This window comes from Pongo abelii, chromosome 9 (assembly GCF_028885655.2).
Source record: "Pongo abelii isolate AG06213 chromosome 9, NHGRI_mPonAbe1-v2.0_pri, whole genome shotgun sequence".
Classification (NCBI taxonomy): Eukaryota; Metazoa; Chordata; class Mammalia; order Primates; family Hominidae; genus Pongo; species Pongo abelii.
This window is the reverse complement of record NC_071994.2, coordinates 90875347-90892943: the sequence shown is the minus strand read 5'-3', so window position 1 is coordinate 90892943 and position 17597 is coordinate 90875347. Positions and strand designations below refer to the sequence as shown.

At 37.3% G+C, this 17597-nt stretch overlaps 1 protein-coding gene across 5 annotated transcripts in view; it reads left to right on the top strand.

Moving 5' to 3' along the window:
• The window catches only part of GRM5 (glutamate metabotropic receptor 5), a 664926-nt gene that overhangs the window by 415816 nt on the left and 231513 nt on the right, over positions 1-17597 (top strand). The gene's annotated exons all lie outside the window — the stretch shown is intronic.

The following is a 17597-nucleotide window of genomic DNA, read 5'->3' as shown; positions in this document are numbered from 1 at the left end:
CTTAAACATATATATATGTACTGCTCCAAGATATATTTAATAGTCTTATTAAAATATTAGTTGAACAAACATCCGTGAGTCAATAATAAGAAAGGTAAATAACTAAATATAAATAAATTGAGTATGGAAAAAGTTAAAAAGATGGAAAAAATTATCCTGTGGTAAACACCGAAATAATAGTTTCAGTAATCAATAACAGCTAAAATTAGTGTGTGGAAGTAATGAGAAATAGGATATTTTCATATTCTGAAAGTATTCTGCAATGTACTTAGCCATTAAAAAGTAAAAATAGTAACCTTATACTGGAGAAACTTGATAAAAATAATGTTAGCCAAGTGATCAAATTGAACACTAACATAATGAGACAAATCAGTATCATGAGCTTCTTTACATAATGTCCCGAGAAGGCTCAAAATAACTTCTGTTGTGTTCTTACTATAAATGCCTAATCTACATATTAAATATAATCAGGAGTAATATGGACCAAACCAAATTGTGCTATATTCTGTAAAACAATTAGCCAGTGTATTAGTCCATTCTCACACTGCTATAAACAACTGCCCAAGACTGGGTAATTTATAAAGGAAAGAGGTTTAATTGACCCACAGTTCCACATGGCTGGGGAGGCCTCAGGAAACTGACAATCATGATGTAAGTAGAAGCAAGTACCTTCTTCACAAGGTGGCAGAAAAGAGAAGTGTGAGCGAAGGAGGAACTTGCCAAACACTTATAAAACCATCCAGTCTCGTGAGAATTCACTCGTGATCACGAGAACAATATGAGAGAACCCGCCCCCATAATCCAAACACTTTCCACCCTTCCCACGTGGGAATTACAATTCAAGACGAGATTTTGGTAGGGACACAAAGCCTAACCATATTAGCTATTATTCTTCACAAAGTCATCAAAAACAAAGAAAGGCTGAAAATCTGTCCCAAATTAAAATAAATGTAAGATGATACAATAAGTAAATGAAGTATATGATCCTGAATAAGATTTTTGCCTATAGAAGACTTTAGTAGGCAATTGATAAACTTTGGAAAAGGTCAATGCATTAGTTAATAGTTTAGAAATGGTGTTCCCTGATGTTGCAAAACTGTACTAGTTTATGTAATATGTCAACATTTGGTGAATTTGAGTGAAGAATGCATAAGAATTATGCATTAGTGAGATTTTTGTAAGTCTTGTTTACCATATGCCAAGGAGAATAGTAGTTCTAGTTCTAAGAAGGTTATAGAAAGCAAACATAGGGTTTATAAGTCCAAGTGCTTATAGTCTAGTAAAGGATATAAAATGACAATGTAAACAATGCTATGTGCTATGAAATATGTAATTTTAATTTTATGGAAATTTTGGAAATATAGAAATTTATTCTAATGGATAATAAAAAATATACTTCATGAAAAAGGCAGCATTTTAGCCACACATTGAATGACATCTGGAATTGGAGCATGTAAAGATAGGCGAAGAAGAGAGTGTAAGAAATGCGTGACCAAGAGCCAAGAGCAGTTGATTTCAATGAAAGGTTCAGGACTGGAGCACTGGATATTTGTAGAAGGCTAGCTGGGCATGAGTATTGAGATTTCATTAGGGAGAGTGTTGAAAGCAATGACAAAATGTCATGATTTCATTCAGTAGTACGTAAGAAGCCATGGAAGGTTTTTGGGCAGGATAATGTCAAGATTGGTAAACAGAGATGTATAAGAGTCACTGTGTTAGATGAGGTGGAAGGAAGGATCAGGGCATATCCATTGACCACTTTATATTATTTAAACATTCAACATTGAGAGAAGAAGAAGTATTCCACAGGTATTTGCATTGCTTTCTTAACTGTGAAATAGTTATTCATGTTTAAATGGACTGATCAAGAATCATGAACTCAGAGCTCTTCACATTTGCAGAAGCAGATGGTGGAATTAAAGAGACCTCTTACTATATTTTTTACCCAGCGTTTCCTACAATAGATGGGACAGTTTTAAATAAAGGCTTGGATGTGCATACATATTTAATTATAACAAAATTTAGGAAATGCAGCATTTCAAGGGCAATTCTGTAATCTGAAGACAACATTTTTCTGTGGTTCTGACCATTGATTTTTCCACGACATTTATTAAATATTTATTTATTGCACAAATGTTGAAACTTGTTCCTTAAGTTACCAGTTTATATAATCTTTTTTCACTTCATTCTGCCACATATTATAATAAAAATAGATTTTATAATTGTGCTAAAGTATAAATAATAAAATGATAACATAAAATACAGAAACATTTCAAAAAATTCCAGTGATTTCAATCATTTAGCCAGACTCAAACTGTCTTGCTTCAAAAATACTGTCTGAATACATGAATTTTAAAAATCTATTTTCACTAGATGAAATTTCACAACTGTCTTTATTCTAGTTTATTCATTTTCACATCCATCTTTCAAAAACATCGTAATCATGAATTGTATATTTGTTGGAAAGGTTCATGAACATGATAATTATAGGATTGTATAACTGCTCTCATAAAGTTTCCAAATATAACTTGATGACATTTAAAAAGTTATTTTAAAGCTAAATTTCAGTTTGTCTTTTAAATCTGTTTAAATGGATCATGTATATTGTAGTATAGATAGATGTGAAAGAAGATTAGATGTGATAAAAATCTATGGCCAAGATGAGCCTGCTTAAAATCATGACAAGCTCCTTCCCTTCCTTTTTATTTTCTAAATATATGATGAAAAAATATCACAAAATATTCTGTACAAGACTCTCATGTAACTATTTTGTTGTTGTCTCCATACTGGCATGTCAGTACAGAGGACAGATCACTATACTTGGGCTTTAAAAAATCAATAATTATTGTTCCATTCATAAGCATTATGGACTCTCTGAGGTTCAATTTTCTTATTTTTGAAGCAAGAAATTACCTGTAAAAACTTAGCCCATAAAAGGTGTTTAATACATGTTATACAGTCCTGAATTTCATTACTTTTAATCAACATTTAAGTGTTCACTGAATACCTACTGGATTAAAGCACCAAGCCTCCCAGAGAAAAAACACTCTTCTTGACTTCAACATTGCTGCGGAGGCTACACATGCAGGGACAATTCAACTCTTACCTCTGTGAAAAGGTTGAGACCTAGATGTGTGTCGTGATAGCATTATACTGTTAAAGGGGGCATCCACAATGAAATCTGTGTCTGAGCATAAGAAGCAGTAACTTACAAGAATGTATCATTTTCACTGAAGACATGAAATCTTTTCACAGTGTGAGCTTTAAGTTGCAGGTACACCTAGGTCTCAACACAGTATGTGTGATTCAGTTTTTCTTTCTTCCTCTAGTGACCTCCTTCCTCCTAATCCTAGATTCTATAATCAATTTGTTTAGATAACTTATTGGTTTAGCATTTAATCTGATCTATCCACTGCATGTATTTCCTAGATGAAGGGACAGACTTGGAGGCTGTGCGACAAGGCTGCTGAGGCACAGCATGGGAACCTTAGCATAGGGGTCAGACCTTTTCCAACACTTTTCTTGTCAAACTGAGTTGCCTCATTTTTAGTATACTGATAAACAAACAGTTCAGTGTACCTAGTATAATGGCTACTGATACCATGAAAGTGGCACTTTAATCTTGTCATGGTGTATTACAGTATTTTCATGCAAGGGATTACATGGCAGAGAATCAGTGAATTATCCAGAATCCCCTTCAATTCCCATCCTGCAGGGAAATGTGCCTGAGTAGACCAGCTGGAGGCACCATGAAAAATGCCAGCAAAGCAGGACCCCATGCCCCTCACACTCACATATTTGTAACAAAGTTGGAAAGGAAATCAGGGAACATTAACTCTACTATGTAATAAGAGACATTTCTTGGTTGAGAAAATAGCCTTTTTAGTAAAGGGGGGGCTCCAAAATTCAGTTGCTAGTATCAACCTGCCCTGTTTTTGAGTTGACTAAGATATACACATCTAGCCACTTGCAAAGAGATACAAAAATTTGGGAGAAAACAAGCCTCCAGGACCTTCAAAACTTACCCTTCTTTACCTGAGTAAGGGTTGGATACTCATAAAACGCAAAGATCCCACAGAAGTCAGTTTCTGTATCCAAAAATAAAGTTAATTTCATGTAAACGTTAGGAATCTGTTACTTTCAGGAAAGTTTTTTTTAGGTTTGTTGCATTTCTGTGTACTTGAGGCTGACCTTATATTTTGTAAATGTTAAAACTGAAATTGTCATTAGAAATCATAGTGTTCAATCCCTTTAACTGAGACTAAAAGAGGTGAACAGGTTTTTCTAAGGATATAAATAGGTTGACCACAAATGATTATCTAAATGATTGTCTAAATGACCACAAATGATTGTCTAACTTCGAGAGTGCTCAGGAGTGTTGTAACTCTGGGAGAACAATCATAAAAGGAAATGTCACAGGAAAACCAGGCCATATGGTTGTTCCAGCATAGAAATAATTAAAAATTATATCTTTTGAATTTGGTTATCAATTACACGAGTACACCACCTCATGATCTTGGGAAACAGCCTGTGGCTGGCTGTGTATATAGTGTATCAGTAATGTGAAGGACAGTATTAACCCAGTCAATGTCTCCTGAACAGTCTGACATTTTGACATGATGACTTCACAGATTTGAGGTTAAAATGAAAGGATGTTGAATTATTTTCCAGTTATAAATTAATGGAAAGACAGAATGCACAGACAGATGTCAATGCAAGTGTGTGGCATTGTTCCTAGGTACACCGTGGGGCTGCCTACCTGCCCAGGATATTAGGCATGAAGGCAGCAGACCCATTTCAGATCCTGTTTACCAGTCAGTGGGAAGGAAGCCCCAACCTACTTCCAGGATTTCTTGGCTCAGAGGCTGAGGACTAAGCTCACTCCTGGGCAAGTTATTATTGCAGATTGCTATGTGGAGAGAAAGTTGGCAAAGATGATAGCAACAGGAACGAACAAAGTTTTACCAGTTTGGAACCAAACAACAAGGTAATGGGCACAGAAAATGTTTATCCTGAAAACTCGTTTTATTTCATTTTTCAGCAAAATGAATGCTGGCAAAGCTACATTTTCAGACAAAATTTACTGACCACAGAGTGCCAGAGAAGCTGAGAGATTTCATTTCACTGTTAAAGTAACAGCTATCTTTGGGCAAATGAAGGAAAAGCCCATGAGACAGGAGTGAGAATGTGGTGAATATCATCATTTTAAAAAATAAAACTAAACTTAATGTATTTCTTCGAGTTATATAAGATGATTTTATTAAGAATGAATAACTCAAGTGTTAGAAAAGCAAGACGAGCTTAAGATCTTAAGATAGGTTTATTTTGAATTGTAAAAATCAAACGTGCAATCTCAATAAGATGAAATTAGTTTATGAGTAGATTAGAGAACTTATTTATTTTAATATGTAACTCTCTAATTAAAATACTAATTTAGCAAACCCAGAATCCATCTATGATGTCTCTCCTTGGTCAGCTAGCACAGCCATCTGGTTACCAAATATTGTCGGCTCCATCTCTGGAATCCATTTCCAATTTTCCATATTCATTGTCAATAACAAACACTTAATAAATCCATAGTTGGTTGTCTTTGTTTAGCCCTTACTGTACCAAGTGTTATATTTTGAAGAAAAATGATACACAGAACTTTGTTACTAGCATCTGTGACAGACAGAAAATGATGGAAATATTCTGTAATCTAAAAAGTTACAAAGTTACAACATGTTAAGTAAGTGTAACCAAGAGAATTTACTATTTTGCAAGAAAAAGTTTAAAATAGAAGATATTTGGATCAACTTATGTTGTAACTGTTTCCTGAACTTCAGTCATTCATTTATTGGAAATAACTGGCTATAGTGAATAATGTTGCAAAAAACATGGGAGGGCTGGTCTCTTTGAGATCTTCATTACAATGCTTTTAGATATATATCCAGAAGTAGGATTGTCATATTATATGTTATTTCTGTTTTTCATAGCTACTGTACCATTTTACATTCCTCCCAACAGTGTACAAGGGGTCTAATTTCTCCACATTTTTGCCAACACTTATCTTTTTAAAAAATAATAATAACAGGTGTGAGATGATATCTTATTGTAGTTTTGATTTGCATCACTCTGAAATTTGTGATATGGAGGGTCCTTTCGTATACCTATTGGCCATTAGTGTGCTTTCTTTGGAGAAATGTTTATTTGCTCTTCTTTTATTTGGGTTATTTGATTTTTTGATACTGAATTGTAGGAATTCCCCCTCTAAGTGAAAAAACAGCAATTTTATAAATATAAGTTAATTATAAAAATGCATGACTATTGAAATAAAAATATTCATCAATAATGACCTAAAATAATCTTGTATATTCCCAGCATCCCTTATGCCATACTTTGGTAAATACTGTTCATGGTCTTAGAAATGCCAAGCAAGCAGACAGCAGGAAACTAGCGATCTAGAATCAGCAAGAAACCTCTAAGGTAAGGGTAGGATTGGTCATAGGCCCTCTTTTTCCCTATTTTTTTCTCACTACTGCATTTTGTTTTCATGAATGCCAACTGCCTTTGTCTAAAGTTTATTAATGTCCTTGCACTCCCCTAGGACAATAAACAGTTACAAGAATAAAATTTACACATGTTCTTGAGAAGTTTATCTGCTATTGTATAACATAAAGAAGCAGAGAAAATATCTAGACCTGTGGGTCAACTCTCAGAAATCTTAATATGTAACCACAAAGACTGCTATTTTCGGCTTCTTAATTTTCACTTGTTAATGTGTCTAAAACTACCATAGCTTAAATAATAGCTTACAGTTTCTGAAAACAGAAAATCCGATAGAAAATTCGCTGGGTTCTCAAGGCATGCCATATTAAGACAACTCCTAGCCTCCAACATGCTTAAATTGAAAAGAGATAATTCAGAGTCCGGAACGTGGGTTCCATCCCTCACAATGCATAGTCTGAGGAGTATCTGATTTCACTGAGTCTCATATTTCAGATACATATAATGGAAAAATTATTTCTTCTCTCCACCTGTATATTTTTATCAGGATTTCCAGAACCTTCCCAAACAGATAAGAGAATGATATATATTTTAAGTTATTCGATGACTGACTCTTTTTATTGGCAGCTCTTATACTCAAGATATTATCTTAGATACTAGGGATAAGCAGCTAAGCTGAATTTGTTTCTACTTTCACAAAGCTTCTAATCTAGTGAGAAGAATAATGCATCAATACTCAGAGAAGCTACATGTTATAGTACAAGGTAGAACTCTATCCTATAGAAAATGAATTTTTCCATTTGCTGTTATAATTAAATATTGATAAATGGATTTATTGGGTCATGTCTATGAAATTCATTTAGCAAGATCAATAGATTGTGCTATAATAAAAGTACAAAGGAAATTCATAAACAAACAGAAAATGCACTGAAGAAATCATTGCTTTGAAAGTCTTCTTTGGCAAGAATCTTAATTTAAGGCATCTATCGCTGCCACTCAGTCCTGGAAAACTATAGCCAGGACAGGACATCTACAGTCTCTAGGGCAGAATGATTTCTATCTAACTAGAGGGGTGGGCAGGGGACAATCAAGTGGATGGAAGGAGACCTTGTAATCTAAGCCAATAAAATTTTGCGTGGTAAAGAGTATTTTTCACTCCACTAACCCTTAATCAGAAATCTTTTTATCTTCTTTCTTCATATATTCACACTCATTCTGAGTATTTTTCACTTTAAGTCATATTCTCTGAACAGCAGGAAAAGAAACTTTGATATCAGAAATATCTTAAATTTATAATCCTTTTCGCTAAATTCAAGTGTCCTCATCTGAAAAATAAGACGATTTTATTTACAAGTTGTTGTGAAGGTGTGACAAAATAACATTGACAAAGTCCCTCGTGCCCAGCACAGTGTGTAGCACATCATAGAAGTTCAGCAAATGTCAGTTCCTTCCCCAGAGTCAAGGTTAATTATATCTTGTTTTCAAGTATTGCAATTTTTTGTTTTATATATTTATGACATTTATTAATAACACTACAACTCAACTAATTCCTTGGGACATAGGTTCATTGGTTCATTCATTTGAAAAACATTAATTGATATGTCCATGGGCTAGCCACTGGATTCGATTCTTGAAGTGTAGAAATTAATGAAGTAATCTTGCCTTCAGGGAATTTTCAGTCAAACAGGAGGCTACATTTCAACAATTGGTTTTAGTTTAGTTTGCTAAGTGCTATGATAGAGACACGTACAGTGTGTAGTGGGGCTCAGAGAAAGGAATGGTCAAAGTTGGTGGTAGGCAGGGATGTTTCAAAGAGGGATTGGATGAATAATTATTGCCTCAATTAGTGAAAAGGGCACTAGAATGTAATCCAAGAGACTCTGGACAAATCTTAACTTTTGTGGTCATTTTTGCAAGGCATCACTTATACTGAGCATTGATTCAATGGTCTTAGGTCAGCTTAGCCTGCAGCTGGAACACACCCTTTTTATAGCCTAAAAGGAATAAATTCTGATAGCTGTTCAGAAAGTCAGAAAATTCAATTTTAAATAAACTATTAAGTTATCTAGGATGAACAAAACGGATGCTGTGATTGTTTCGGTAAACTACTCTTGAGCAAATCTGACACATCTTAATACTGGTTTACCTTGATCTTTCATTTAATTTCTGTAAATATAGGTCAGGTGGCTACTCCATGCCAGGCACATTGTAAGGCACTGGAGATATTGCAGTTAACAACAACAACAGCAACAAAATCCCATCAATAATGTCACTCCTAGTCTCAAGAGTGATAGCAAGATAAACCGAAATATTCCAATGATGTTGGTTGAACTTGGCAAGTGATTCACTTTCTTCCATTAAACATTCGTTGAACATTTGCACCATGATGTAGGACTACACAGAGTGGTGTGACAGCATAGAGATATAATTGGCCTGCACTGGTGTTCAAAGAAGGCTTCTTGAAAGACTAGAGGTCTAAGGTGTATCAAAAGAATCAAAGGTGGTTTGTCAGGCAATGGGAGTGCACCTTTCAAGCAGTAGAATAATACTAAGCCATGCCACGGAGCTACAAAACAGCATGATGCCTGTGGGTATTAGGAAGCAGTTCAACATTACTAGAGACTCATGTATAAGTAGAAGTGGTGAATTATGAAGCTGGAGAAGTGGGCGGGAATGAAGTCATGAAAACCTTGTCCATATGATAAGTGTGTATCGTAAAGAACTTTATCAGCTTTCTGGAGCCATTAAAAAAAAACGGCATTTTTTTGTGGATAACAGGTTTCTGTTTTCAGTAGTGCATTAATAAATTGCTCTTAATTCGTAGTAACTACTATCCAGAATATAATATTTATGTTTTTTTATTATACTTTATGTTCTGGGATACATGTGCAGAACGTGCAGGTTTGTTACATAGGTATACACGTGCCATGGTGGTTTGTTGCACCCATCAACCCGTCATCTACATTAGATATTTCTCCTAATGCTATCCCTCTCCTAGCCCCCCACTCCCTGACAGGCCCCGGTGTATGGTGTTCCCCTCCCTATGTCCATGTGTTCTCATTGTTCAACTTCCACTTATGAGTGAGAACATGCGGTGTTTGGTTTTCTGTTTGTGTGTTAGTTTGCTGAGAATGATGGTTTCCAGCTTCATCCATGTCCCTGCAAAGGACATGAACTCATCCTTTTTTTATGGCTTCATAGTATTCCATGGTGTGTATGTGCCACATTTTATCTAGTCTATCATTGATGAACATTTTGGTTGGTTCCAAGTCTTTGCTATTATGAACAGTGCTGCAATAAACATATGTGTGCATGTGTCCTTATAGTAGAATGGTTTATAATCCTTTGGGTATATACACGGTAATGGGATTGCTGGGTTAAATGGTATTTCTGGCACTAGATCCTTGAGGAATTGCCACACTGTCTTCCACAATGGTTGAACTAATTTACATTCCCACCAACAGTGTGAAAGCATTCCTATTTCTCCACACCCTCTCCAGCATGTTTCCTGACTTTTTAATAATCGCCATTCTAACTGGCATGAGATGGTATCTCACTGTGGCTTTGTTTTGCATTTATCTAATGACCAGTGATGATGAGCTTTTTTTATATGTTTGTTGGCTGCATAAATGTCTTTTGAGAAGTGTCTGTTCACATCCTTCACCCACCTTTTGATGGGGTTGTCTTTTCCTTGTAAATTTGTTTGAGTTCTTTGTAGATTCTGGATATTAGCCCTTTGTCAGATGAGTAGATTGCAAAAACTTTCTCCCATTCTGTAGGTTGCCTGTTCACTCTGATGATAGTTTCTTTGCTGTGCAGAAGCTCCTTAGTTTAATTAGATCCCATTTGTCAATTTTGGCTTTTGTTGTTTTAGTCATGAAGTCCTTGCCCATGCCTATGTCCTGAATGGTAATGCCTAGGTTCTCTTGTAGGGCTTTTATGGTTTTAGGTCTTACATTTAAATCTTTAACCCATCTTGAGTTAATTTTCGTATAAGGTGTAAGGAAGTGGTCCAGTTTTAGTTTTCTACATATGGTTAGCCAGTTTTCCCAACACCGTTTATTAAATAGGGGATCCTTTCCCCATTGCTTGTTTTTGTCAGGTTTGTCAAAGATCAGATGGCTGTAGATGTGTGATGTTATTTCTGAGGGCTCTGTTCTGTTCCATTGGTCTATTTATCTGTTTTGGTACCAGTACCATGCTGTTTTGGTTACTGCAGCCTTGTAGTGTAGCTTGTAGTCAGGTAGCGTGATGCTTCCAGCTTTGTTCTTTTCATTTAGGATTGTCTTGGCTATACGGGCTCTTTTTTGGTTCCATATGAATTTTAAAGTAGGTTTTACTAATTCTGTGAAGAAAGTCAATGGTAGCCTGATGGGGATAGCATTAAATCCATAAATCACTTTGGGAAATATGGCCATTTTCACAATATAATTCTTCCTATCCATTAGCATGGACTGTTTTTCCATTTGTTTGTGTCCTCTTATGTTTTGGGACAGTGGTTTGTAGTTCTCCCTGAAGAGGTCCTTCACATCCCTTGTAAGTTGGATTCCTAGGTATTTTATTCTCTTTGTAGCAATTGTGAGTGGGAGTTCACTGATTATTTGGCTCTCCATTTGTCTGTTCATGGTGTATAGGAATGCTTGTGAATTTTCCCGCATTGATTTTGTATCCTGAGATTTTGCTGAAGTTGCTTATCAGCTTAAGGAGATTTTGGGCTATGATGATGGGGGTTTCTAAAGATACAATCATGTCATCTGCAAACAGAGACAATTTTACTTCCTCTCTTCCTATTTGAATACCCTTTATTTCTTTCTCTTGCCTGATTGCCCTAGCCAGAACTTCCAATACAACGTTGAATAGGAGTGGTGAGAGAGGGCATCCTTGTCTTGTACCGGTTTTCAAAGGAAATGCTTCCAGCTTTTGCCTATTCAGTGTGATATTGGCTGTGAGTTTGTCATAAATAACTTATTATTTTGAGATATGTTCCATCAGTACCTAGTTTATTGAGAGTTTTTAGCATGAAGGGGTGTTGAATTTTATCAAAGGCCTTTTCTACATCTATTGACATAATCATGTGGTTTTTGTCACTGGTTCTGTTTATGTGATGGATTTTGTTTATTGATTTGCGTATGTTGAACCAGCCTTGCATCCCAGGGATGAAGCTGACTTGATACTGGTGGATAAGCTTTTTGATGTGCTGCTGGATTCATTTTGCCAGTATTTTATTGAGGATTTTCATGTTGATGTTCCTCAGGGATATTGGCCTGAAATTTTCTTTTCTTTTTGTGTCTCTGCTGGGTTTTGGTATCAGGTTGATGCTGGCCTCATAAAATGAGTTAGGGAGGAGCCCTTCTTTTTCTGTTGTTCGGAATAGTTTCAGAAGGAATGGTACCAGCTCCTCTGTGTACCTCTAGTGGAATTCAGTTATGAATCCAACTGGTCCTGGGCTTTTTTTGGTTAGGCTATTAATTACGGCCTCAGTTTCAGAACTTGTTATTAGTCTATTCAGGGATTTGAACTCTTCCTTGTTTAGTCTTGGGAGGGTGTATGTGTCCAGAAATCTATCCATTTCTCCTAGATTTTCTAGTTTATTTGTGTAGAGGTGTTTATAGTATTCTCTGATGGTAGTTTGTATTTCTGTGGGATTAGTGGTGATATCCCCTTTGATTCTTCTCTCTTTTCTTCTTTATTAGTCTGGCTAGTCGTCTATTTTATTAATCTTTTCAAAAAACCAGCTCCTGGATTCGCTGATTTTTTTTGAAGGGTTTTTCATGTCTCTATCTCCTTTAGTTTTCCTCTGATCTAAGTTATTTCTTGTCTTCTGCTAACTGTTGAATTTGTTTGCTCTTCCTTTTCTAGTTCTTTTAATTGTGATGTTAATGTGTCGATTTTAGATCTTTCCTGCTTTCCCCTGTGGGCATTCAGTAAATCTCCCTCTAAACACTGCTTTAGTTGTGTCCCAGAGATTCTGGTACATTGTGTCTTTGGCTTCAAACAGCTTATTTATTTCTGCCTTAATTTTGATATTTATCCAGTAGTCATTCAGGAGCAGGTTGTTCAGTTTCCATGTAGTTGTATGGTTTTGAGTGACTTTCTTAATCCTGAGTTCTAATGCACTGTGGTCTGAGAGACTGTTTGCTATGATTTCCATTCTTTTGCATTTGCTGAAGTGTATTTTACTTCCAATTATGTAATCAATTTTAGAATAAATGTGATGTGGTGCTGAGAAGAATGTATATTATGTTGATTTGGGGAGGAGAGTTCTGTAGATGTCTGTTGGGTCTACTTGGTCCAGAGCTGAGTTCAAGTCCTGAGTATCCTTGTTAATTTTCTGTCTCATTGATCTCTCTAATATTGACAGTGGGGTGTTAAAGTCTTCCACTATTATTGCGTTTCAATCTAAGTCTCTTTGTAGGTCTCTTAGAACTTGCTTTATGAATCTGGGTGCTCCTGTATTGGGTGCATATATATTTAGGATAGTTAGCTCTTCTTGTTGCATTGATCCATTTACCATTATATAATGCCCTTCTTTGTCTTTTTTTATCATTGCTGGTTTAAAGTCTGTTTTATCAGAGAGTAGGATTGCAACCCCTGATTTTTGTTTTCCATTTGCTTGGTAGATCTTCCTCCATCCCTTTATTTTGAGCCTATGTGCATCTTTGTACATGAGATGGGTCTCCTGAATACAGCACACTGATGGGTCTTGATTCTTTATCCAATTTGCCTGACTATGTGTTTTAATTGAGGCATTTAGCCCATTTACATTTAAGGCTAATATTGTTATGTGTGAATTGAATCCTGTCATTATGATGCTAGCTGGTTATTTTGCCCATTCGTTGATGCAGTTCCTTCATAGTATTGATGGTCTTTACAGTTTGGTATGTTTTTGCAGTGGCCAGTACCGGTTTTTCCTTGCCATATTTAGTGCTTTCTTCAGGAGCTCTTGTAAGGCAGGCCTGGTGGTGACAACATCTCTCAGCATTTGCTTGTCTGTAAAGTGTTTTATTTCTCCTTCACTTATGAAGTTTAGTTTGGCTGGATATGAAATTCTGGGTTGACAATTATTTTATTTAAGATGTTGAATATTGGCCCCCACTCTCTTCTGGCTTGTAGAGTCTCTGCCAAGAGATCCACTGTTAGTCTGATATCTTCTGGCTTGTAGAGTCTCTGCCAAGAGATCCACTGTTAGTCTGATGGGCTTCCCTTTGTGGGCAATCCGACCTTTCTCTCTGGCTGCTCTTAACATTTATTCCTTCATTTCAACGTTGGTGAAACTGACGATTATGTGTCTTGGGATTGCTCTTCTCGAGGATTATCTTTGTGGTGTTTTTTGTATATTTCCTGAATTTGAATGTTGGCCTGTCTTCCTAGGTTGGAGAACTTCTCCTGGAGAATATCCTGAAGAGTGTTTTCCAACTCGGTTTCATTCTCCTCATCACTTTCAGGTACACCAATCAAACACAGGTTTGGTCTTTTCACATAGTCCCATATATCTTAGAGGCTTTGTTCATTCCTTTTCATTCTTTTTTCATTCTTTTTTCTCTAATCTTGTCTTCACACTTAAGTTGATCTTCAATCTCTGATATCCTTTCTTCTGCTTGTTTAGACTATTGATATTTATCTATGCTTCATGAAGTTCTTGTGCTGTGTTTTTCAGCTCCATTCAGTCATTTATGTTCTTCTCTAAACTGGTTATTCTAGTCAGCAATTCCTCTCATCTTTTTTCAAGGTTCTTAGCTTCTTTACATTGGGTTAGAACATGCTCCTTTAGCTCAGAGGAGTTTGTTACTACCCACTTTCTGAAGCCTACTTCTGTCAATTCATCAAACTCATTCTCTATCCAGTTTTGTTTCCTTGCTGGCAAGGAGTTGTGATCCTGTGGAGGAGAAGAAGCAGTCTGATTCTTGGAATGTTCAACCTTTTTGCACTGGTTTCTTCTCATCTTCATGGATTTATCTACCTTTGGTCTTTGATGTTGGTGACCTTCAGATGGGGTTTTTTGTGGACATCCTTTTTGTTGATGTTGGTGCTATTCCTTTCTGTTTGTTAGTTTTCCTTCTAACAGTCAGGCCCCTCTGCTGCAGGTCTGCTGGAGTTTGCTGCAGGTCCACTCCAGACCCTGTTTGCCTAGGTATTACCAGCAGAGGCTGCAGAACAGCAAAAATTGCTGCCTGTTTCCTCCTCTGGAAGCCTCATCCCATAGGGGTACCCACCAGATGCCAGCTGGAGCTCTCCTTTATGAGGTGTCTATCGATCCCTGATGGGAGGTGTCTCCCAGTCCAGAGGCATTGGGGTCGGGGACCTACTTGAGAAGGCAGTCTGTCCCTTAGCAGAGCTTGAGTGCTGTGCTGGGAGATCCACTGCTCTCTTCAGAGCTGGCAGCCAGGAACATTTAAGTCTGCTGAAGCTGTGCCCACAGTCACCCCTTCCCCCAGGTTCTCTGTCCCAAGGAGATGAGAGTTTGATCTATAAGCCCCTGACTGGTGCTGCTGCCTTTCTTTCAGAGATGCCCTGACCAGTGAGGAGGAATCTAGAGAGGCAGTCTGGCTACAGCAGCTTTGCTGAGCTGCAGTGGGCTCTGCCCAGTTCAAACTTCCTGGTGGCTTTGTTTACACTGTGAGGGGAAAACCACCTACTCGAGCCTTGGTAATGGTAGAGGCCTCTCCCCTCACCAAGCTTGAGTGTCCCAGGTCAGCTTCCTCACCAAGCTTGAGTGTCCCAGGTCAGCTTCAGACTGCTGTACTGGTGGCAAGAATTTTAAACCAGTGTATCTTAGCTTGCTGGGCTCCATGAGGGTGGGATCCACTTGGCTCCCTGGCTTCAGCCCCCTTTCCAGGGGAGTGAATGGTTCTGTATCATGGCGTCCAGGCACCACTGGAGTATGAATAAAAACTGCAGCTAGCTCGCTCTCTGCCCAAATGACCACCCAGTTTTGTGCTTGAAACCCAAAACCCTGGTGGCTTAGGCACCTGAGGGAATCTCCTGGTCTGTGGGTTGTGAAGACTGTGTCAGAAGTGTAGTATCTGGGCCAGAATCCACCGTTTCTTATAGCACAGCCCTAGCCTCCCTTGGCTAGGGGAAGGAGTTCCCCAACCAACCTCTTGTACTTCCCGGATGAAGTGATGCCCCACCCTGCTTCAGCTCACTCTCCATGGGCTGCACCTACTGTCTAACCAGTCCCAGTGAGATGAGCAAGGTACCTCAGATGGAAATGCAGAAATCACCCACCTTCTGCATTGATCTCCCTGGGAGCTGCAGACGAGCTGTTCCTATTTGGCCATCTTGCCAGCCACCTATGTTTGTTATTATCCATCCATTCATTCAATAAGTACTTATTAATATATTGCAATGCCCCATCACTATTACTGGTCCAAAGAATAAACTAGTGAGTAAAATAGATGCAACCCTACCATCACAAAACATACTATCTAGAGAAGAAGATAAATATCAAGTTGAGAGCTGTGCAATAACACCATGGAGGGCACAGTTAGGAGTAAGTATGGAGAATTGGGAAGCAAGTAACTTTAGGGCACAATGTAAGCAGAGTTCCAGGGATGGCCTCCTGAGAAAAGGTCAGTGCAGAGGAGACCTGAAGAAAGAATATGATTTTAACAGGTGAAGATGGGATAGGAAAGAAGATACCTTTCCACTATCAGGGGTCATATGTGCTTAGGCTCAGTGGCAGATTAGTAACTAAACACTCATAAGACGGATCTGGAGGAATAGGTAGTTACGAGCACATGTAAGTCCTCGTAGATTATATTAAGGATTTGAACTATCTCCTAAGAGAGTTTAAATTTGGATTTTCATTTGTAAAAGGGCATTCTCAGTACCTATTGAGTATAATGTTCACTATTTAGGTAATGGATATCCAAATAGAAGCCCAATCCCCAGCAGTACATAATATACCCATACAACAACATGTACATGTACTCCCTGAATCTAAAATGAAATAAGATTTAAGAAGTAAAAAATAAATAAATACAAAGGGCATCCTGGCTGCCAAGTGAACAAAGAGCCTGAAGTGATACTACAAGAGTAAGCATGAGGTTAGAGGGTCCTGATGCCTGGCTAAGATAAGGATCATGCTAGGAGCTATGAAGAGTGATGGAGTGGGTACACAAAGGTTGACACTGCTGTTTAAAACATCAATGATAAGGGCAAGGAATGTTCCACAGTGAAAGGTTGTTACCTAGTTGCTTGAGTGTTCAGAGGTTTCCCACATCTTTTGTAGAACTCATGTAGCTTAATGACCTCTTCCATAGTAACAACCATTTGTTTGACAGACAAGCAAAAAAAAAACATGGAGCAACAGGAAGTCTCATTCATTGCTTGTGGGAATTCGAAATGGTATAGCCACTTTGGAATACAAACAAACAAACAGTTTCCTACATAATAAAACATACTGTTACCATACCACCAAGCAAACATGCCCCTTCGCATTTTGCCAGTTGAGTTGAAAACTTATGCCCACACAAACACCTACACATAAATATGTATTCATGAATTTATTCATAATTGCCAAAACTTGAAAGCAACCAAGATGTCCTTCAGTGGGTGAATGGTATAAATTGTGGCACATTCATACAATAGAATAGTAGTCAGTGATAAAAAGAAATGAGCTATCAAGCTGTGAAAAATCATGGAGGAGCCTTGAGAGCATATTGCTATGAGAAAAAAAAAGCCAATCTGAAAAGACTACATAGTGTATTATTTTTAATATATGACATTCTGAATAAAGAAAAACTATGGAAACAGTAAAAATATTAGTGGTTGACAGGGGTTTCAAGGGAGTGGGGAGCAGGAGAAGAAGGATGAATGGGTAGGGCACAGGGGATTTTTAGGGCCTGAAACTATTGTGTATGAGGCTATAATGGTGGATACATGTCATTATAAATTTGTCAAAAGCCATAGAATGTACAACACAGAGTGAACTAAAGTAAACTATAGACTTCAGTCAATAATAATGTATCAATATTGGTTCATCAGTTGTAACAACTATTCTATAATAATACAAGATGTTAATATTAGGGGAAACTGGGGATGAGGTGGTAGATGGGAAATCTGTATTTTCTGATTATTATCTTTATAAACATAAAAGTATGCTAAAA